Below are 23379 nucleotides of genomic sequence, written 5' to 3'. Positions count from 1 at the left end.
GACACGACTCTGTTTGCTGAAAGTAGAAAAGACCTAGAATATCTGGTCAGAAGGGTCAAAGAAAAAAGCGAGATAATGGAACTGTACCTCAACATCAAGAAAACAAAGATAATGACTACTGCAAGTGACGATGCAGTCCATGTTGCAATCGATAATGAGGAAGTCGAATCGGTACGAGACTTCCTCTTTCTTGGTTCTAAGATTGATCGCAGTGGAGAATCATCTACTGAAATAAAGCGACGAATTGCACTTGGCTGCAATGCGATGCTAGGAATGACGAAGATATGGAAGAGCAACTATATCAGCAGTGCAACAAAGCTCAGTTGGTAAATGCAATTGTATTTCTGATCTTATGTATGAATACGAAACCTGGACACTCAAGAAGGCAGATCGTAAGAGAATCGACACTTTTGAATTGTGGTGCTGGAGGCGAATGCTGCACATACCATGGAAAGCAATGAATACGAACAAGGCAGTCCTAGAGCGGGTCAAACCCAAAATATCATTAGAAGGCAAGATCACCAAACAATGACTCTCGTATTTTGGACATGTCATGCGGGCTAATTCCCTAGAAACAGCGCTAATGCTTGGATTCGTCAGCGGGTCAAGAAGAAGAGGACGCCAAAGAACTCGTTGGCTGGACACCATAAAGGCTGACACGAACATGCCCATAAAAGACCTGAAGGAAGCGGTCAGAGAAGGAGAAGCATGGCGTTCACTGATCCATAAAAGTATCCGAAAGTCTATGTCGACTAAACGGATAATCATCATCATATTTTTTTATATATATTTATATATATATATATATATATATATATATATATATATATTTTACACATAACCAATATAATTGTCTGGCGCAAAGCATTATAATTCTGATATATTTTTGACACAGTAGAGCATCATGTTTTTTAAAATCCCTAATTAGTGCTGTTCCCTTTATCTGTTTTCTACTGAGGGTAAATCTGAGAGGAATAATAGTTGCTAAGTACTTTCAATATTGCGCGCCACGTTTTCCTTATACTTATCTCTCTCTCTCTCTCTCTCTCTCTCTATAGAATCGGGATGTAATGCCGGCTGTCAGGATGCCTGCTGTCAAACTACTGATAGCGGCATCCCGATGGTTGGTATTCCGAGTATAGTTACCCTCCCCCCATAACCCTCCCTTCTTGAAGCCTAACCCTAACCCTTCCCGACTAAGTCTGCCCCCCTTCATGCCTAAACCTAAGCCTCCTGACTTAGTGCCTGACCCTAACCCTCCCCCACAGGGGTGCCTAACCCTAACTTCCCCCTCCCACAAAAAAACATAACGCTAAACCCGCTATGCTACGTAAACCTAACCCTCCCAACCAGCAGCTACCGCTAAGGGCGCCCCAGATATACTTTGTGCAGGCAGCCGTCCTTCTGGATTCCGGCATGGGGATTAAGTTAGGCGTCTGTATTTCGACGCCTATCTTAAGTCCCTTGTCAGGCTTCCCGTGTCGGGATTTAGACCAGCGGCATCGCGCCCGCTAGTCTCATAATTATATATATATATATATGTATATATATATATATATATATATATATATATATGTATATACATACACACACACAGTGGGGTTTTTTTTTTTTTTAAATGTATAAAATTATCTTTTACCTCAGATGGGAAACAAATTTTAATCTAATTGGGTAAACATTAGTTATGTAAACTTGATTATCATTTTGTTAACAAATAAGCATGTTTAATAATTTGATGATAATAAAAAGAAATCTATTTTTAGGACATTTTTAGAACTAATATAATTTAAGGCTAATAAGTTCCAAACTCCTACATCTAAATTGTCGAATTATTTTGTCAACACAGAACCTGAGCAGACTGCTCTATATATAACACATTGCTTTCTGACTTCTACAATTAAGAAAGAAATTTGTCTCATAACATCACAAGGTTCACAAAAGGTTCATGCTGCTGGCATGAAAGGAGAAGCCTTACACGTTCCACATCTAAATGAGCCAGTAGGGAGGGATAGATGCCATGTTTTCTTAGAAGCATGTCTGACCTCTTCTAGGTACTGGATTGTTTATTATGTTTCTAGACATCTATAAAATGATGCTAGATTTATCTGTGAGTACAACTCATAAGCCCCAGTTACTCAGAAAAATAGGCAAAACTAAATAGAAAATCTCAAACATAACATAGGATAGAGTTCATGTACCAATGTGTGAAGTGCCCTTGTATAGGCAGGTTTAAATCTCTCACAGCGAGCAGAGATCTGCATTAAGTAGGGCTTCGGTGCGAGCAGAAATCTACGTTAAGTAGGGTTTCAGGGCTGTTCGCGAGTGACTGCATCATGGCTAGCACATCGCACAGGAGAAGCTGATTAACACGACTAATCCTGAGCATTCTTGCGCAAAATATTGGCAGTCACGGGAATTAATTGAATAGCTCCCGAGCACTTAGCTAAATCACTGCGTAAAAGTTGAATCGCCCCCAAGTGACTGGAAAAGGTATTTCACCTCATCATTTTTAACACAATTTCAAATGTGGCTCAGTCCCTAAAATCAGTAAAAGAAGAAAAAAAAACACACCTTAGTCCTGAGGTTCCAAAACTTGGTCCTCAAGGCAGTCCCGGCTTAAGCACAGATGACTTTAGTACCACCCTCTCTCCACAAGCATGGTTATTCTTAAAACATGGACTGTTAGGGTGCCTTGAGAAATGAGTTTGGAAAGCCCTGCCTTGGTCAAAACTTGTGCGAGTCTTATCCAAAATTGCTATGAGCAACTTCTCCACTTTATCTCTCTCCAGGATTTGATAAATCTCCCCCTAAGTTACTTAGTTAGACCTCTTAGAGCAAACAGCAATTCTGGATAAGACTCCCACATAGAAAGTTAATTTATTTATTGACCTTGATTGTCAGATGCATTCCCTTTAAGAATACATTTGATAGCCATTTTCTGAGCTGGCCGCCTACAAATCATTAGGATCTTACACTACACAGAGCAGACAAAGGGGGATAATTATCAAAGCTTGGAGAGAGTTAAAGTGGAAAGAGATAAGGTACTAACCAATCAGCTTCTGTCATTTTACAGACTGCTTATTTGAAAAATTACAAAAGCTGATTGGATGGTACTTTATGAGCTATTTCAGACACAGCGGTTTTGTCCGGATAGAAAAAAAAAACGTCACGGCAGCCATCCTTGTCCGTGGTTATTTATGGCTGTAACACGGCGACCGTGCTGTATTCATGTCACCTGAAAGCAGGCATGCATTTCTCCGTTTGACTACAAAACACTATACAGAAAAAAAAGGGGCCCTTTTTTTTCAGTCCAGACAAATCCGTTGTGTCTAAAATAACTATATCTCTCCAACTATGACACAAATATTCTTCTAGCCTGCCAGTGTGTTAAAAGGCAGCTTTCATCTACTGTAACTGTGGTTTGCGCCCATTCGGTCTTGCAAAATTGCTGAAGCGGGGTCAAATTTCCTGGGAAGCATCAATGGACAGCAAGTTTAAGGCCTTTCAATGGGATTCTGATCAGCACTGGACCACTCAAGGACATTAATTTTCTTTTTTTGCATCATTCTAGAGTTGCTCTTGCAGGGTGTCTTGGATCATTCAAAGGCTTGTTGCTAAGGGCAAAAGAAGACAAAAACTTGCTTTTTGGGGCACTCTTCAAAAAATAATTATTGAAAATTAAATAATGAATAATAACTCATTAAAATTTATAACTTTTATTAGTCCCTTTAAAAAGAGTGATAATTAATACACTAAATTGACAAACAACAATAAACATTTAGGGCTCTATTTACTACAATCTGCATTTGTAATGCAGATTGTAGTGTGATATTACCGAGTGAATTCGCATTGCGAATTCAGGCAATATCACAGGGATTTACTACAAATCCCTTGCAGGGACAGAGCTTGCGATAAAGCTCTGTCCCTGCTAATCCCCTTCGGAGCCTTATCACGGTATTTTCACAAAAAATAACGTGATTAAGTGACCGCGCATGCGCCGACCGGTCGCCACTGCTAGCCCCCCTCAGATGCTAAGCCCCGCCCCCTGGTGCTAAGCCCCGCCCCCACGATCGTGGACCCCCCCGCGACCCCCCTCTCCCTCACTTACACTTACCTGCATGCTCCAGGCCTCCGGTGATGTTCTCCATTCCTCCGCTCAGGTGATCTCCCATAGTGCACTGGGGCCCGATCACCTGATGACCGGGCAGCAGTGCACTGTGGGAGACCAGCTGACCGGAGAGGAGTCATCACCGGAGGCCCGATCACCGGTTCCTGGAGTCAGGTAAGTAATTTTTTCTTTTACTATTTTTTTTTTCTTTTTTTTTAAAGTAATCAGCTTGTGGTCTGTTTAGACCACACAGCTGATTACAGGGACCGACTCCCAAAATTTTTTTCACATTTATTTTTAGTAACTATGGTCAGATCACATTTCCCATTACAGTTATGGGAAATGTGATCTGCTTTACTAAAAATAAGTGATACTTAGGGCTTGGAGTAGAATTTTACGAATTCTACTCCAATTGCCCTGTAATAACTATATGTGATACTAAAATAATGTGAAAAGGGTGTGAAAACACCCTTTTTCACATTATTTTAGTAAAAATAATGTTGATAAATAGAGCCCATAGTGATATCAAACAGATCATGCTGAGATGTCAAACCATAATGTATATGAAAGGCGAAAATTTCTCTCTAATAAATCAAATCTAAATGAAACCTGAGGTAGAAAATTAAATAAGATGTATAGATACACTCTAGCTCTCAGGGGTAAACCACCCAAATTTAATGATGCAATCTCAGTTTATATATAAAATATAGGGATAGAAATAAATAAAAATATATATGAGCACAGCATAATAGTACTGAAACACACAAAATATACTCTATCTGCTGGAAATAGATTCATTAATAAATGACTGTGTCAAGTAAAGGCACTACAATTGTACCTTTTCCACCAATTCATCAGGGGTCCCTGACTGAAAAAGGAAGACACAATCAAAATACCAATGCAATGTATATGGGTGAATGAATACAGGCAGAAACAATTGCTGCAAATGGACGAGAGAAAATAAATGAATCACAATGGATGTTAATCAGTGACTCCTGTCTTTGGAATAAACAGGACTCGCCTAAAGCACATAAGTATACACATACCTGGAACATAATTAGATCTGAAATCATAAATAAATGAAGCAGAAATATAGTATAATCATAAGGTCAGTCTAAGTAGAAAGACTTTGCATGACAGGATTACTCATCCCAGTTGTGACAGGTGTATAAGGTGATGCTGCTCAACTTAACCACATAATAAAGATATATAATTAAATCACTTTTGGTGGAGCATATCTGAACTGAAATAATCCACAACACATGGTCAAATAGATGATGTAATACAATGGTGCTAAATCAACTGAATGAATATGGAGAATTTCAGGTCATCTATGTCAGTGAGTGAAAAAAGTAAGGTCCAGGGTGACAAGAGGAGCAACTGTCGGCTTCTACTTTCCCCTGTCAATCAAACAGGGGATGAGAGAGAGGAGACGCTGCACTGGATGAAACAACAGAAGCACTTCTGCTTTCTGGGAAATCAGCCGTGTCTACCTCCTGTTACCAGATCGGCATTGCAGGAGAAGCCACCGGTATCCTCCCAGATGAGAGAGCACTGTGAGGGTGAGTAAAGAAGATACCTGAAGTCCGTGTGCGAGAGGTTGCTGGAGCGGTGAGTCAGCTGCTGCTCATGCAGCTGATAGTAGGAAGGACGCGCGTTTCGCCTGAGGCTTGGTCACCTGATCATCTTGGATCATTGCCGTGTTAAAAGACAAACTTCCTTCCAAGTTTGAAATCTTTAGTAGCGGGTAGCAGGCTTTTGTCCAATATTTCTCTGTAATGTGCACCTTTCATCTTCCCATCAGTCCTAAAAAGATTGCCAGTCTCTGAAGCTGCAAGGCATGCCCCATAACATGATGCTGCATCTCCATACTTCACAACAGGGTTGGTGTTACTTGGCTGGTGTGCACCGTTTGATTTGCAACATATATAGCTTTTAGCATTCAACCCAAACACTTCTCTTTAAGTCACGTGAAATAATAAAACTTTAACCTCTGATGTATCGTGCCACAAACAATTGTGAAGTGTGCCGCGGGTGAGAGCTGCCTTCACTTCAACTGCGGGCCTGGGCAGTGCTGGGCTCTTCTGGGACGCTCAGGCAAAGGGCCGTGACCTATGGAGACGCAGCAGGTCACATACTGCGCATCGTCGTCCTGCCAGCCCACCTAAACACCCACCAGCCACTGATATTAGCAACTGTGTTGCGTGCGTATAAGCAGAATAGCAATCCATAGTGACTCAGGCCCACAGTCATTAACTGAAACAAAAACAGGTGTTTGAGGCTTAAAACAGGATGAGGAACAGCCAAACAGCTACAAAGGTGAGGTTGTGGAAGATAGTTTCATGTCACAGGTCATACACCATGGCAAGACTGAGCACAGCAACAAGACACAAGGTAGTTTTACCAGACCAGCAAGGTCTCTCCCAGGCAAACATTTTAAAGTAGACTGGGGTTTCAAGATGTGCTGTTCAAGCTCTTTTGAAGAAGCATAAACAAACGGGCAACGTTGAGGACCGCAGACGCAGTGGTCGGCTAAGGAAACTTAGTGCATCAGATGAAAGACACATCATGCTTACTTCCCTTTAAAATCAGAAGATATCCAGCAGTGCCATTAGCTCAGAACCAGAAACCAGTGGGACCCAGGTACACCTATCTACTGTTCGGAGAAGTCTGGTCAGAAGTGGTCTCCATGGAAGAATTGCGGCCAAAAAGCCATACCTTTGATGTGGAAACAAGGCCAAGCGACTCAATTATCCACGAAAACATAGGTACTGGGGCGCAGAAAATAGCAGCAGGTGTTTGCTCTGGACTGTCAAAATTTGAAATATTTGACTGTAACAGAATGTAATTTATTTGCCAAAGGGCTGGAAAGTGGTACAATAATGAGTGTCTGCAGGCAACAGTGAAGCGTGGCGGAGGTTCCTTGCAAGTTTGGGGCTGAATTTCAGCAAATGGAGTTGGGGATTTGGTCAGGATTAATGGTGTCCTCAATCTTGAGAAATACAGGCAGGTACTGAAGCATCATGCAATACCATCAGGGAGGCGTCTGATTGACTCCAAATTTATTCTGCAGTAGTACAACGACCCCAAACATACAACCTGTGTCATTAAGAACTATCTTCAGCTTAAAGAAGAACAAGGAATCCTGGAAGTGATGATATGGCCACCACTGAGCCCTGATCGCAACAAAGTTTGTCTGGGATTACATGAAGAGACAGACAGAGCCTACATCCACAGAAGATCTGTGGTTAATTCGCCAAGATGTGTGCAAGTGTACCTAGAACCTAGAAGAATTGATGCTGTTTTGAAGGCAAAGGGTGATCACACCAAATATTGATTTGATTTAGATTTTTCTTCTGCTCATTCACTTTGCATTTTGTTAATTGGTAAAAATAAACTATTAACACTTATTTTTGAAAGCATTCTTATTTTGCAGCATTTTTTCCACGCTTTTACACAGTACTGTTTATATTATTTCAGGATGCTTACCTGGCACTTACACAGCAGGGGGTATTCACATAGCAATCTGGATACAATGTGTGACTTCACCTAAATAGGGAGGAGGAACAATTCATAAATGGTATGTGAGCCTTTTGTCCTTAAGGGGAACAATTTTGAGTTGAAGCCTGGACCTGCATTTTCTTGTCGTGCCATCTGGCCAAGAGTTATTCTTTGTTAGTTTCTCATTTTTATTTTGAAATTGTAACACGTTTGTCTATGTTAATATGTAACCTTTTTTATTTATTTCATTTCAGTAACGAAGCTTGTAAATAATCTGTTCGTTTATTAGTCTATTTCATATCTGCTCCAGAACCCAGTCTTTGAAAAATTAGATCGCTAAGGTTATGCTATAACTATTATTTATTGCTAGAAGCAGGGAGAGACCAACTAACTGAGTGGCAGTTTGTGTTGCTGAGCTTGCGCAAATGCGAGTGTTAGGAAACCTGTGGTCCCTTTGTGTATTTTCCACAGATGGTGGCAGACGTGTATGGTACAACAGACAGAGTGATAAAATATTCTTTGTGAGCAGTGTTGGATTTTACCTAGGGGCTGCAGGGCTGTAGCCCCCTCAGTAAAATCTGCCACCCCAGGGAGCCAGTGAGTCTGTGCACTGGCTTCACTGACAGTGGCTCCCTTTGAACGCTACCTGCCAATCACACTCCCCCTGGGACTGCCAGTCTGGGCTGAGATTAACAAAGAGATCGCTTCCAACAGGAAGTCACTACTCTGCCTTTCAGGCAGCCCTACCTGGCTTCTAGGGGCCGCAGCCAATGCAGTCCCTAGAAGCTGGAGTTATGCACATGCGCAGTCCTACCGCTGCTAGTGTGTATGCGTCGATCGCCTGCCAGAACTACTGCAAAGGCGCTGGGGCCCGGAACGGTCTCCTCCCAGTGGCGTAACTACTGCCCCCGCGGTGGCTTGGAGGCGCGGAGGCTTGTGGGGCGATGTGGCTGCAGATTCCATGCGGACTAGCCGTCCGCATGAAATCTGCAGAAAACAGCCCTCCCAAAATGGCCGCCGCCTAGGAGGAGACATATGCTAGAGGTCCTACTGGACCTCTAGCATGTTAGTCACCCAGGCAGGGCGGTAGTGTGCATGGCACATAAGTGCCGTCCGCACTACACTACTAGCAACAAACACACAGCCACCGGCGCCAGCAGTCATAGCAGCCGATGAGAGTCTGTCAGACTCTCATCGGCTGCTGCGCCCACTGCGGGAGCCGGGCTTCCGGCTCCTGCAGTGAGTGATGGGAGAGACGACATGACGTTTCTCTCCCATCATGCAGAGTGGACCGGCCCGGGAGGACATTGCAAGGAGGAGCATGCCGGAGCGGGGATCAAGGTAAGCAGAGTTTTCTTTTCTTTGTGTGTGTGTGTCTGGCCGGGGGGGGGGAGGGGGCACTGCACTGCTGCGGACTACCACTAAGCGCACTGCCTGGGGGTGGGAGGGCGGACTACTACTAAGGGCACTGGGGGGAGGACTACTACTACTAAGGGCACTGCTGGGGAGGGAGGACTACTACTAAGGGCACTGCTGGGGGGGACTACTACTAAGGGCACTGGGGGGGGACTACTACCACTAAGGGCACTGCTGGGGGGGACTACTACTAAGGGCACTGCTGGGGGTACTAATAGTAGCACTGCACACTGGTGGGACCACTACTGGGGGACACTGCATAGAGGGGGATTCCTACTAGGGTCACTGCTGTGGGGACTACTACTGGGGGCACTGCTGGGGTGTTAGGACTGGGGGCAATATATAAGGGGGACTACTACTGGGAGCATTATGTAAGGGGCACTGCATAGGGGGACTACTACTTGGGGCACTGCATAGGGGGACCACTACTAGGGGCCCTGTATTAGGGGCACTACTGGGGGCACTGTATAAGATCCCTGACAACGAGCAGGTAATTTAAAAGTAATTAGAAGCCTTACTGTGGGGCATAAAATGGTGTCAGGGGGCAAATATGTAAGTGGCACTTTTGGTAATAGGCATTACAGTGTGTGGCATAATGTTTAATGGGCATTATGGTGTGTGGAATAATGTGTAAGGGGCATTACGGTGTGCTGCATAATGTGTAATGGGCATTACTACAAGGAGGAAAAATACTGTAAACTGTCTAGGGGGGGTGGGGGCACATTTTTAACTTTTGCACTGGGAGTCAAATTGCGTATAAATGGCCCAGTAATGATTTTACCAAAATGCCATGGGGGGGCGTCAGAAAAAATTTTGGCAGGGGGGAGCAAAATTTATAGTTACGCAACTGTCTCCTCCTCTCCTGTATGCAGTGCAGCACAGACAGCCGCCCTCGTCCAAAATGGTAGGAGCTGCTGATTGCGAGTATTATATAATTAGCTCTGCCCTCACTACATCAAGACCTGGTAAATCTAGGCAATCGCAGTCCCGATGCTAGTGTAGTACCAGTCACGTTGACACAGTCACCTAGTCAGGGTCAAATCCGGGAAACCAATTGGAGTTCCTGACATCTCTTATGGATAAGCTACAAACGTCCTGCGATGCGTACTCCCGTGAACAACTGTCGGAGTCTTTTGCAGTTCGAACATGCTGGTCAATTTCTGTATATTGCTGAACGACTTTAGAAAGTTGTTCAGTGGATATGCAGTGAACGACCAACGGTGAACGGCAAACGACTTCTTTAATGAATATTCACTGCACTCATTAAAAATTTGGTCCTTGGTCTATAAAGAAATTGTTCACAAAAGTCTATCATGTTTGTGTAACTGTTTTGTTGGCAGGAAAAGTCTTTGGTCTCTGGTCTTTCACAAAAAAAATCTTCTAATGGATAGGCCCCTTAAATGGGGGTATCCACTTAGCGATTTAACCAAGCAATTGCACGATAACGACGTAGTTATTGTGCAATCGTTTGCAAATCACGCATGTATCGGGCATGTTTTGGTCGGAAGCGACCAGCGATGCGCATGCCCGCTGGTCGCTTCCGACATCGCCCGTACATGCTGGTCAACCTGACGATCTCGTCAGGTTCAGCATGTGCAGGGATGAGGGATGTGCCTGGACTGAACGAGTGAACGTTCAGTCTAGGCACATCACTAGATATACAAACGAGAGCACGACTGCAATGTCGCAATCGTGCTCTCGTTTGTATATCTAGAAGTGGATACCTGCCTTCACACAACTTTTTACACGATCCGACCAAAACCTCCTGGTTTTGGTCGGATTGTTCACAAAGTCGTTTAATGGATACCCGCCTTAACTTTGGAATGCTATTATATCTTAATTTTTTTATTATTTCCTAAAAAAATTAAAACAAATGTTCCACTAATTCCTTACCAAGCTAGGGGTAATCAACAAATTGTGTTACTCGAGGTAATGCACCTATGCAAACACTCATTTTTGTGTATTCAGGAGAGATCATTATAATACAAATTAAAGTAAAAAAAAATATTCTACTGGTTATTAAAAATGTTAATTTAATTTGCTTTCTGCTGTCAGGAATTCATAAGGATATTATTAAGTGGATAAAACAAACTGCAGCTTGCGCCCCAAAAATCTCGCTGCCTATTAGGCCTTTCCATAAATCCAGTTCTTCACAATATATGATATATTCAAGTGAAATGCAGCTGCACAGAGTAGACACAAGTGATTTACTGCAATGGAAAGCCTGCATAGAGATCAGTGCAATTTTCCTGTTCCCTAATTACAGAATAATCTCATTACGTAAAATATATCTCCTGCAAAATTTTAAAGTCAAATTATTGTGAATAAATATTCTGCCAATCTTCCGCTTCATATCAAAACTTTCATGTATTTTGGGCTTTTTCTCAAATTGATTTAGAGATGTACTGACCAACAGCCTACTATTAATGATCAGTAAAAAAAAGTGACACTTCACCTTGATATTTCCATCTACTAGTAGATGTAGCCCCCCGACATAGAAAGCCAGGCCTATCCCCTGAGATCATTTAATTAAGCAGAACAAATCAATAGGAAAGTTACGTTACTGCAATTGCCACACTGATTAGCAGACTGTACTGCTTTTCTAAACACTTTATGGCCATCTGTCAAGATCCATCTCTAATTCATTATAAATCGTAGGATTTCTTAATGTAGCATATCTGATTATCTTCACAAGGAAGGTTTCCGGATGACTAAGCATCAGCCGCTAGCAACAAAAAAAAATGACCATTTAACAGAGGGAAACATTAAGTGGCACCTACTGTAGAATGCCAATTTAAGTTACCAATTAAAGACAGTATCACAACAATGGATATAATACGATTTCAGCAAAGGATAGGAGCCAGGGTCACATGCTAGGAGCCAGCAATTTTGTAACCTAAAATGTGTAAGCCATGCGCAAAAGTAGTTCTAGATGCAGCTATGCACAACACCTCATCAACTGACAGCATGTTAAGATTACACATCATACTTAACAATGACACAATTTGGATAGGGGCAATTATAGATATATAGCCCATATAACTCACATATTATACCCAGGGGTGCCGAGAGGGGGGAGGGATACGACAAGTACTAATTACATGGGCCCGGGCTTGAATGAGGGGCCCAGGTCCGAACCCCCCCACACATACACATACATGTCAATGGCAGCAGCCTGTGTCTCCCCAGTCCAGCACACACTGCTGTGTGCTGGGCAGCGGTAGGTCCAAGGTGGCTGCGTCTGCAGCAGCAGTCTCCTCTGGCTGCGTAGGCAGGAGCAATCATACTAATTGGGCCCCCCACCAACTTTGATTTGCCCCTGGCTGAGAGACACACAGTATACCATTATTATTTGTTTTGTAAGGTGACGTGGCCACGCCTCCTCACATTAGGCCATGCCCCCTGAAATTACCTGGGCCCGGCACAACTCTCTATGCCCTGATTATACCAGCCTATACGTGCTTCACAGCCAATATAGAATTCAGTCATTGTTCTCTCTTTGTAAACTTTACACAAATGTTTTATGAGGTCAGCAGAGTTCTCGATCAATAGATATAGATAGTTTTTACATGTTAAATATTTCTCTTATTTATACTATCCATCCCTTCATGCATCCTCCATTCTATTTTGTTATCCCTTTTTCCCTATTTAGTTAACCCCTTTCCCTATTTAGTAATCCTTTAGCCTGTTTATCTAAATATGTTAAATGGGTCTCACTTTACAATGAAAGTTGGCCTTGCCAGCCAGCAGGGACTGTCATTAGGGCTGATATAGCATCACTGTAATAAGTGCTGTTTAACAGTTAGATCTAAAGGTGACATTTATATGTAGGATTATACAACATCGTAGGGATGTAGATATTGTTGACTTATCTGCAATTTTTGGTCCAGGAGACGTATATTATGTTCAGCTGTGTCAAAATGCAGCAGTGATTCTTGGCAAATGTTTCCCTAAAGCATATTGATGAGAAGCTAAATAAAATGACAATGCAGGGGATAGAGACTCAGTTTCACGGTAGAAATTTCACTAGCTGTTGCTAGACGTGTGTTGACCTGTACTGATTGTATTGAATACATTGATTAATTTAAAGTAAACCGATATTTTAATAAAGTTAAATTAATTATTTTATTTCCTCTAGTCTGGACTACAAGTTATTATGTTGAAATACACCTTAACACAAGTATGAAGCCAGACCAACCAACATTCATGTCCTTGTTTCCATTTTCAATACTCTAAAGGAAAATGAGGGGGACAGAGCCAGATCAGAAATTGTGGTTGGGAACTTTCACAACATAATTTACCTGGCTAACCATAACATATATAACATGTAAAAGGTAACCATGAAAATCCACAAGGCCATTCTACACTGACATATACAGTAGCACAAAGTGGAATTGCATAACCACAAAGTACACACCACACAAAAGAGTGCATGTTTTCCAGACATTACTTTATTATAAAATCTCATTTTCTGGACCCATTCAAGTGTAACAGACTTTTTGATGATAATAAACAGATAATAACCTATACATAATTCAAAACATCAAAACATCAATGCTCCTTGAAATCTGCATTTAAAGTTTAATACTTTTCAGAGAGCTCCATTCATCACCATTTATCTCCAAACCTACTGCAGATCTTGCACTTTATTCAGTCTTAAGTTAAGCTACTGTAGGACATGTCACTCTTGCTCATCATAGATGTCTGTTTACAGAGCTACCATCTATTCTCAGTCAGCTGAAGGTGATGTACTGATATTCTGCCTCATTAGCAGCTTAGCCATGACACCAGAAATGTCTGCAATAAGCCAGTTAGGCAAGTGTATAAAGATCTAACACAATCCACTTGCTACTCAAACCTTTTCTTTGCTGCCTGAAAGTGCTCTCACGAACAGGTAAAAAAACAAATTCCATCCAGAACGAGCAACATCTTCCACACTGAGATTTCATAAGACCAGTATTTTGGGTAGAATATAAAGTAAAAAAAAAATAAAAAATCATGCTCTAAAGCTGGAAGCACTTTGGAAAAGAAAAGATAAGCCTGGGCACAACCTTGAGTTCTGAAAAGCTTATTAAACCCTTTGTTATGACCCCCCTTGCTGAGAAATCATTTTTCACCATCCTGACTGAGCCTAACTTGGCAACTTTTGAGAAATCACATTCCAACAGTAAAGCTGCATACACACGTAAAGATTTCCTGTCCAACCATCCAACTAGTTGATTGGTTGGAATGAAAATCTGGTAACGTATGGGAGTAAATGATGATCAGCAATTTGCTCCTAAATGCCAGAAAACAAATGAAAATGGTCGTCAGACAAGTTTGTTAAATGTTTGATCTAAACAATTTGTTCAAACAACAGTTTTTGTCCATTTTCCGGCATTTGGGAGCAAATTGCTGATTGTCATTTGCTTTCATACCTTACCAGAGTTTTGTTCCAACCAGTCGACTAGTTGGATGGTTGGACAGAAAATCTTTACGTGTATGCATGCACCTTCATTTACTTTTTCCTTTGATGTACTTACACAAACCATACATTTCTTTGGAAGACTTGCATAAAGCCATTTGGTTACTTTATAGCAGCAAACTACAGTAGAATACAAAGTTGTTTCTGTAAAGTTGCAATACAGCAGGAGGGGTTCTTCTACAAGACTGCAGCATTATCCTTTTCACCAGCATAGTCAAACATTAATCCTTGATGGAAAGGCTACAGAAATTAAAAATGTTATGGAAAATGTGTAACTACATCATTAACCTAATCCCTGCTACCCGCTATAAGGGCCTGTATTGCTCCTATCCCTGCTGGACAGCTCATGCAGACTATCACATGATCTTGATGCTTTTAGCAGATCATTTTAGTTGCTATTGAGACACTGCTTTAATCCTGTCTGTGTGCTGATCACATGTGTTCAGTAATTAACTGTCTGCCTGTGTGCAGTATCAGCTGCTCATTAATGGTCTTGTCTGTGTGCACAGGCCAGCTGCACACTGGTCTGTCATTAGGGAGGCTTGCAGGGCTTCCTCTGATTGGACCTTGTATCTGTTAAATTACAGCCAGCCCTTCTTCACCGGTGATAGAGCTACTCGTGCTTTCGGTTGTTCCAGTCTCCTGTTTGTTCAGTCGAGTACCTGTGTCCAGAATAGTATTATTCACTGCCGTTTGCTCCATCCAGGCCGCGTGTGTCATCCCAGTGGTTCAGAGTACACTTCCGTCCCGGGCGCATGCCAGGGTCCAGCGGCTAGTGTCAACCCGGCGACACTGGTCACATCTCAGCATCTCAAGTGCGCAATTCGGCTCACCGACCCCAGTGTCAACCCGGCGACATTGGTAGCATCTCAGCGTCCCAAATGCGCAATCGGATGCACAGACGCCAGTGTCAACCCAGCGACATTGGTAGCATCTCAGCATCCCAAGTGCGCAATGCGGCGCTCCGACGCCAGTGTCAATTGGCGACATTGGTAGCATCTCGGCGTCTTGTTCACATTTTCATAAAGAGACTCACCAGCCCTCAAGGCTGCTTCAACAGCCCAAAGTCTGCATCTCTCCTTCGGCCCACAGGCCTCAACTAGTAAAAGCAACCCAGCCCTCAAGGCTGCTTCAACAGCCCAAAGGCTGAGTCTCACCTTCGGCCCACAAGCCACTACTAGTAAAAGCAAACCAGCCCTCAAGACTGCTACAACAGCCCAAAGGCTGCATCTCCCCTTCGGCCCACAGGCCTCAACTAGTAAAGGCTAACCAGCTCTCAAGGCTGCTTCCACAGCCTAGAGGCTGCATCACTTCCTCAGCCCTATGGCCACGGCTAGTCAATGCAAATCAGCCCTCAAGGCGGACACTAGACTTGATCTTGCGTGATTAACCCTGAGTTCCTAACAGATGCATTCTGTGCAATATGGTACTATTCATAGGCATCTAAGGACAAGTATTATATTTATAGGGTAAAAAGTCATGGTACATATTGTATTCTGTTTGTTTCAAAGACATGAAAGGGTGAATTCAATAGTTTTTTTGCACCCGCCACTAGATGGCAACCACCAGCAGCAATTCAATTGTTTTGCTGTTTGGGTGCCCATAGTCGTGACTGCACACAGTTCTGCTCGCAGCCTCCTGATGTGGCAAGCAGAAATGCGCGATAAGTCCATAGTTCGGGCACCCAAACTGACTTTAAATGGGTGCTTTTGGGCGCGTCAAAAGTAATGGATACCATATCAGAGCAACAATTGAATTGCTCTGACGGGTGCCCATAAAAACAAAAGAATTCCGTGAGTTTTGGAGCAGTGGAACTGTGAAGGAAGGCGGAGGGGCAGACACACCACCAGGGAAAGAGGGTCATTTGTGCATCACCTGCATCATCCAGAATTCTCCAAACATAAATACAATCTATAACCACCCACATAGCAGGAAAAGAACCATGATTCTAATCAAGAACTAATGTAATAAGAGAGGCAGGAGGCAGCAGTGGACTGCCCTCTTCCAAATATTGGTTTGGCCTCCAAATTGGCTTCCTTCACTGTGCGTTGGCTAGGAGTACATTATTATAAAATCAGTAGCCTTGTTAATTAACTAATAATTTATTTGAAAATGTTTCGATTTTGAGGACAGGGGTTTCTGTATACACAGCAGTTCTCCAGTTATTCTATTAATGCCCCTCATGTGCCAGTTTACAAACAGCTGACACAGCAACCCTGCTGTGATTTAAACATAACCTTTTTCATTATTTTTGTAATCATGTTTTCAGAATGTAGTTTAGTATGGTTTGATGTTTCTCTAAAACGTAATATAAAAATTACAAAAATGTAGCGATAAACTATCTGCCAGATGGTGCATCTCCATTTTCTTAACTGTATGAAGCTAGCAGATGAGGTGATGAAATGGTGGCAGATTTCACTGCCTGAAAATGCTAATTATTATCGGTTTGAGCAAAGATCAAAATTGTGTCAGCTGAACATTCCAGAAAACATGCAGAGAATCACAATGACTTAAAAAAGTAAAAATGTCTGTGTACAGTATGTATAAAAAGCTGGATGCATCAACTCAGCAAGCCACCTTCTCAGTGTTAAAGAGACACACACATTCACAGTGCAGGAAATAGGGGTTCTGCTGAAGATTCTATGTGACAATTGAGCATTAGAATCCGGTCAAAATACCCGACAGTTGGGATGCTGGTGCTTATAATGCCAGCGCCGGAATCCAGACACCCATCAGAATCCCAGCACCGGCATCCCGACAGTAAGTACTGGGGTTAAGGAAAGGGTTATGGCTAGAAGTTAGGGTTAGGCACTAAGGGGGAGGGTTAGGTTTAGGGTGCGGGGAGGGGGCGGTTAGTTTTAGGCACTAGGGGGTGAAGATTAGGTTTAAGCACCGGGGAGGGAGGGTTAGGGAGAGGGGGAGGAATAGGAAACTGGCCAAAAAGTGCCAGTATCCTAACTCTGTCTAGATGCTGTCCTTGGAATTCTGACTGACGGGATCCCGAGCGCGATCAGTTTTAAATCTGAGTTTAAGTCAGGCATTTTGAGCAGCTGATTGAAAATTGTCTCCTAATTTGTACACCGGGGTGGGGGGGATTTGAGGATTGCTGCTGCAACAAACCTCAGCAAGTCCAAAGCTATTGTAAGTGCGGCATAGAACCACACTTACACAGACACGTGGAGGCAAGTTAATTGAATCGACCCGAATGGTTTAAACTTTCCTCATGATCTCCCCAACATGTGCAGGTCACAACCTCTAAAAGCAAATTTTCCTACAGCTTCCCAAGTTTAGCAATCACACAATGTACTCACTCATTCACTGCCTGCAATGTCTGCTGTAGGGTAACTTAAAGTACACACCATGTGTAACATGCCAACTGGCATGGGGAAGTCGGAGCCAAGGGTCCTTATCTGTCAGGCTCAAAGCTTAATTCGTCTGTCCCCAGCTTTTGGGTTTTTTGGGGTGCTGGTCTATCTCCAGCAATTGGCCAGAAATGTAATGCTCTGCAGCTGTCAGTGGAGTTATGCCGGAACTGGCTGAGAGACATTCCTGTTAGCCCAGGGCAGAATACTCAGCCAGTCAGGGAGGGGGCAGATCTGCTCCTCCTCCCCGATGTGTGGCTGGAAATAGTGTAGTACAGTGGTTCCCAAACTTTTTTGACTCACGGCACCCTAGAGTATCAGCATTGTTTTCATGTCACCTCTACGGCAAACATTTTTTTAGAAATTCTGGAAAAATTCTTAAAATACGTAAATTGTTTTTATAGGTCATCCTTAGGGTCAGTTATGTGGTGGTGGACAGGATTGCCCTTCTGTTTGTCCACATATTTTATGAGTGGCCTCCACCAGCTCTGGTTTTGCCTATATCATGGACTATAAAAAAAATTGATTTGGTCCTAGACCACAATCTGTGGCACCCCGGCAAGTGTCCAACTGGAGGGAATTTATCCAACCAAATTCTCCTTAGGGATGTTTGTTTCTCTTGATTTTTCACTGCAGCTCTGTTACATTATATATACAAATGAGGATGACAGTTATGTCTCTGACATGCGGAGTGGAGCGCACCATCCCCCAACAAACACACACACACACCACGGCTCCCACTGCTGGTGAGACATGGCAGACAGGAGGAGGGTAAGTATAGCAGGGATGGGGGCAGACACACACCTTATGCGTTGTTGGGAGCGGACCAGAAAAATGACTGAGCCTTTAGAGAACAGTGCATTGTGGAGGTAAAGCAGATTAACTACCGCATGTGAAAATTACATTTAAAATTAAGCTTTTTCTGAAACATTATGTCCAAGAAACAAAGCTGTGCAAATGTCAGGAATCTCATGGAGAGTTCACATGCTGTGACTACAGCAAAACATGCCTATTTATTTATTTAGGAGTAAGAAGCTATGCAGGGAAACTGTACTGCGCGTGCAAACAATCCGGTGGATGCCATCAATTACTGAAAGCAACATGTGTACAACATGGAGTCTGTAAATGCTTTCTTGTAGAGTAAGAGGCTTTGTGGTTTATGGATCTACAGGCATTTTTAAAATAAGCATTGTAAATCCACAATACCTCCAAGCAAGAGAGAGATGTTGGCTTGTTCTTGGGAAAGATCCATCACAGACATGAAAAAAAAATATTCTCTATGTCCATTTACAAACATATATTATTTTACATTCTTTTCACTGTTTTTTCTTTTCAATAAATCTGGGCCAAATTAATAAAAATTTAAATAATGAGTCTATGTTACTGCAAATTAGAAAACTAATAAGGAAAAAAAAGGCTGAACAGAAGACTGCATATTGGATGAAGAAGGTTAATACAGTTTTATTTAAATATATATTGCATTAGAAGAACCATTTTAATTCGGATCCCATTACTGACAAAGTGGATGGTGACAATTATGTGGGATGAACTGATATTAAGAATGCAGCATATTAATTCAATAGAAGCTAGTTAAGAAGAGTGAGGGCCTGTTAACAACAAGATTTTGGTACTTCCCGATAAATCCCTTTCTCCGATTCCACAGGGGACACTGGAGGACTTCAAGACAGTGGGGTATAGACGGTGCTGAGTGGAGCTTAGGCACTTTAAATTTAAATGAAGTGTGACTAGCTCCTCCCCTCTATACCCCCCTATAGGCCAGTATTAGAACCGCGCCCGAGGGGAGCCTGGTGAGGTGGCCAAATGGGAATGTGCAGGTATGCGTCCTTGATATCTAGAGATACCATGAACTCGCCCCATGAACTCGCCCTCCTCCAAGCCTGCAATTAACGACTGAAGAGACTCCATCTTGAACTTGAAACTCCGTAAATATGGATTGAGATCCTTTAAGTTTAGAATGGGTCTATCCGAGCCGTCCGGCTTCGGAATGACAAAAAGACTGGAGTAAAGTCCTTTTCCCTTCTGATGACTGGGGACTTGGATTACCACTTTCATGGACAGAAGCCTGTCTATTGCTTTCTGTAAGACCACACTTTTGTCATTGGAAACTGGCAAACCTGTGGTAAAAAAACGATTCAGGGGTTGAAGTTGGAAATCGAGCTTGTAGCCAAAAATTATTAGATCTCGGACCCAAGCGTCCGCACAGGTTTCCGTCCAGACCTCACTGAAGTCCCGAAGACGCGCTCCCACTTCGGGGTCCCCCAGGTGAGAGGGAAGCCAGTCATGCACTGGGTTTAGAAGTGGACTTAACCTCCTGTAGACTCGAGCCTGTGGTGGCTGCAGTTCTACCCCGACCTCTGGTACCATGGGACGTTGATGATCCTCCTCTGAAACGACCACCTGAACGACCTGGGGCCCGAAGGGACCGAAACGAAGGTCCCGAGTAAGATCATCTAGATGGAGGAGCTGCAGTTGGTAGAAAAGTGGATTTACCTCCAGTAGCCTGAGATATCCATTTATCTAGTTCTGCCCCAAATAGTACATTTCCAGTGTAAGGAAGTGCTTCCACAGCCTTTTTGGATTCCGCATCAGCCTACTAAGTTTTGAGTCACAGCGCCCGCCGTGCTGAATTTGCCAGAGCTGAAGTTCTGGAGGCAATAGAACAAACGTCCTTAGACGCTTCGCCAAGGTAAGCCGCCGCTTCACTATATGTTCTGCTAACAGAATGAGTTCCTCCATTGGCAGCTGATCTTTCATTCCGTCTGCCAACTGCTTAGCCCAAATTCGATAGCCTTGTTAGTCCAGCAGCTAACGATCGCTGGACGAAGAGTCACCCCTGCAGCGGTGTAAATGGACTTAAGAGTGCTCTCCAGTCTCCGATCGGACATGTCCTTTAAAGACATGACTCCAGGAACAGGGAGCGTAGTTTTTTTTGACAGTCATGGGGGAGTTTCACAAGCTTTTCTATTATCTGCTGGAAAAGGGTAAAAAGATAATAAACGCAGAGACATCTGAAACTTTTTATCTGGATGTTCCCAGGCTATCGTTAGAAGGGAATCCAGCTCTTCCGATATTGGGAAAGCCGTAGCTTGTCTTTGTTTCTTAAGAAAGAAAGACTGTTTTGCAGGACCTGAGTCTTCTTCCTGTATTTGCAATACCTGTCGTATTGCAGCAATCAAGGCTTCTATTCCCTCTGATACCGGTTCAGGATCAGACTCCAAAGGCTCTTTAGGAGAATCTGGGGCATACTCACCTTCTTCTAATTCCAGCATAACCTCTTCCTCTGGGTCATCCCAATGGAGGACTGAGGATAACAGTCTCTTTTTGGAGACTTGCGGAGTGGACGCCATTGTCAAGGCTTTTGAAATTCCCTCCATAGAAACAGCTAGGGATCTCGCCCAAGCTTGTTCCTTTGTAGCTGACCTATAAGCCTCTCTTTCTCTGAGAGAAGCCTCCAGTTCAGCTGAGAGAGAGGACATAACAGATGAAACCTGCATCCAAGACGGTGGTTCTGACATCTCTGCAGATTGCTGTTCGGTATAACAACTGTCACACAATCTGGAGGTAGACGACTGTCCCTGTGTAAATTTTACTCCACACTTTTTGCAGGTAAATAACTTTTGCGAAGCCTTTGACCTGCCAGTCATGCTACATACAAACCCCACACAAAACTCAAAGGAGGTGAAGTGAAAGGGGAGTAAACAGAATATACTGGGATACAGAGAGCCAGGAGATATGCACACTTGCCTAAAACAGCGCTCCTAGCAGTGCTAGAATGCCAGGCAAAGGTTTTAATGAGCATTTAACATCAGTGTTATGCTCCAATAGCGCTCTCCTCTACAGCAGCCTAAACCCCTTACTGTGATATAGTCAGGACCGTCTAGCCTGTCCAACGCTGCTGCCCTTAAATGGCCGCCCACACACTGAAACGCTGGGGCTGTTGGGTGGCAGAAGGAGGAAGTCGGAGCTAAGCTCCACCACCCTGTATTGTAGCGCCGTTTGCGTTTTGAAAACTGGTGCTTCCCAGTATATGTATAGATATATACTGCCTTGTATGCAGTATAATGCTGAGCCGCCTGACCAGCGCTGCCGCAGAGAAACACTGGCTGCCCTGCTAGTCAGGGAGCTCACTGTATACAGGAAGCCGCCTAACGGAGCATTAAGCTGGTCTTCCTGCTAGTCAGTACATAGCCTGTGCTATCGTTAAGCTGGCTGCTAGCATGAGCCAGCTGCACTCCAGGGGCCGTCTGTACTATGTTAGGCTGGCTGCCCTGCTAATCAGGGAGCCAGCGTGTACTCACCGTGGCTGCTGCTGCTGGCGCGGCTCTGTGGGGGGATCCGTGATGCGCGCTGCAAGCAGCGGCATGAGGTACCCCCCTGAAGATGGAGGTCTCAGTAGTCGGGGACCCCAGGCTAAGTGCATGCACTTGCGAGTGGGTCCCCTCCGGCAGCATCCCTCGTAGCAGACAGGCAGTTGCAGCTACTGCCTGTCTGTCCTCAGTGCTCGAATAGGAATTTTTCTTTATTAAACTATCCTAGCCCTTAAGAGTAGGAGAAGTCTTTTTCTGTGACCTGCTCCTCTTGGGCACAAACTAATACTGGCCTATAGGGGGGTTTAGAGGGGAGGAGCTAGTCACACTTCATTTAAATTTAAAGTGCCTAAGCTCCACTCAGCACCGTCTACAACCCACTGTCTTGAAGTCCTCCAGTGTCCCCTAGTGGATGAAGGAGAAATTATGTAAAACGAGAACAATTTAAATCAAATGCACTCAGCTTTACCTGATGTAAAATGTTCCGCAAGGTGGGGATAGTAGATCACTGATCTGCATGAAAATCGCAGCTTCCATGCTCAAAGAATATGCATTATTTCAGTTATGCCCTGCTCTCCTGAGTACGAATGTTGTGTATAATATAGAGATCAATGAGCTGTATCACTTATTAAAGTGATGAGTTGGTAACACTACGTAACACACATTCTAATATTTAGTCCAATTTTTTTCCACATTTTGATGTTTGGTCTGAACAACAAAAACTCAACCTCAGCAGGTGTATCGGCAATACAGACGGTGTAATGGTTAGCATTACTGCCTCAGAGAACTGAGGTCATGGGTTCGATTCCCACCATGGTCCTACCTGTGTGGAGCTTGTATATTCTCCCTGTGCTTGCGTGGGTTTCCTCCCACACTCCAAAACTATACTGGTAGGTTAATTGGCTCTCAACAAACAATTAACCCTAGTGTGTCTGTATGTGAGCGTTTGGTAGGGAACATAGGCCCTCATTCAGAGCCGCTCGCTAGCGGCCGTACGCACGTTCCGAGCGATGTTCGCACATCTGCGCATGCGTACGGTTTTTAGTACGCATGCGCGAACCAGTCAGTGCGGCCGAAAACGTTTGTACGCTATATAGCGAGTGCCTGCTATTTTGAGTGACAGAATGAGGCGTATGTGGGTGGTAACAGGGGAAGGTGTTTGAAAACGGGGGAGTGGAATTCGAACGCAGGCATGCTTAA

General features: G+C 43.5%; 1 protein-coding gene across 2 annotated transcripts in view; it reads right to left on the bottom strand.

Moving 5' to 3' along the window:
- Positions 1-23379, bottom strand: part of CCNY (cyclin Y) — a 194713-nt gene that overhangs the window by 96617 nt on the left and 74717 nt on the right. The window contains exon 2 of one of the 2 annotated variants that reach the window (XM_088463169.1): positions 7598-7657. The exons of the other annotated variant lie outside the window; for it this stretch is intronic. The gene's annotated coding sequence lies outside the window, so the exon portion shown is untranslated. The remainder of the gene's footprint in view (positions 1-7597; positions 7658-23379) is intronic. 2 annotated transcript variants of the gene reach the window in all.

This window comes from Taudactylus pleione, unplaced genomic scaffold, assembly GCF_031769625.1.
Source record: "Taudactylus pleione unplaced genomic scaffold, aTauple2 ptg000053l, whole genome shotgun sequence".
NCBI lineage: Eukaryota > Metazoa > Chordata > Amphibia > Anura > Myobatrachidae > Taudactylus > Taudactylus pleione.
This window is presented reverse-complemented; position numbering and strand designations above follow the sequence as displayed.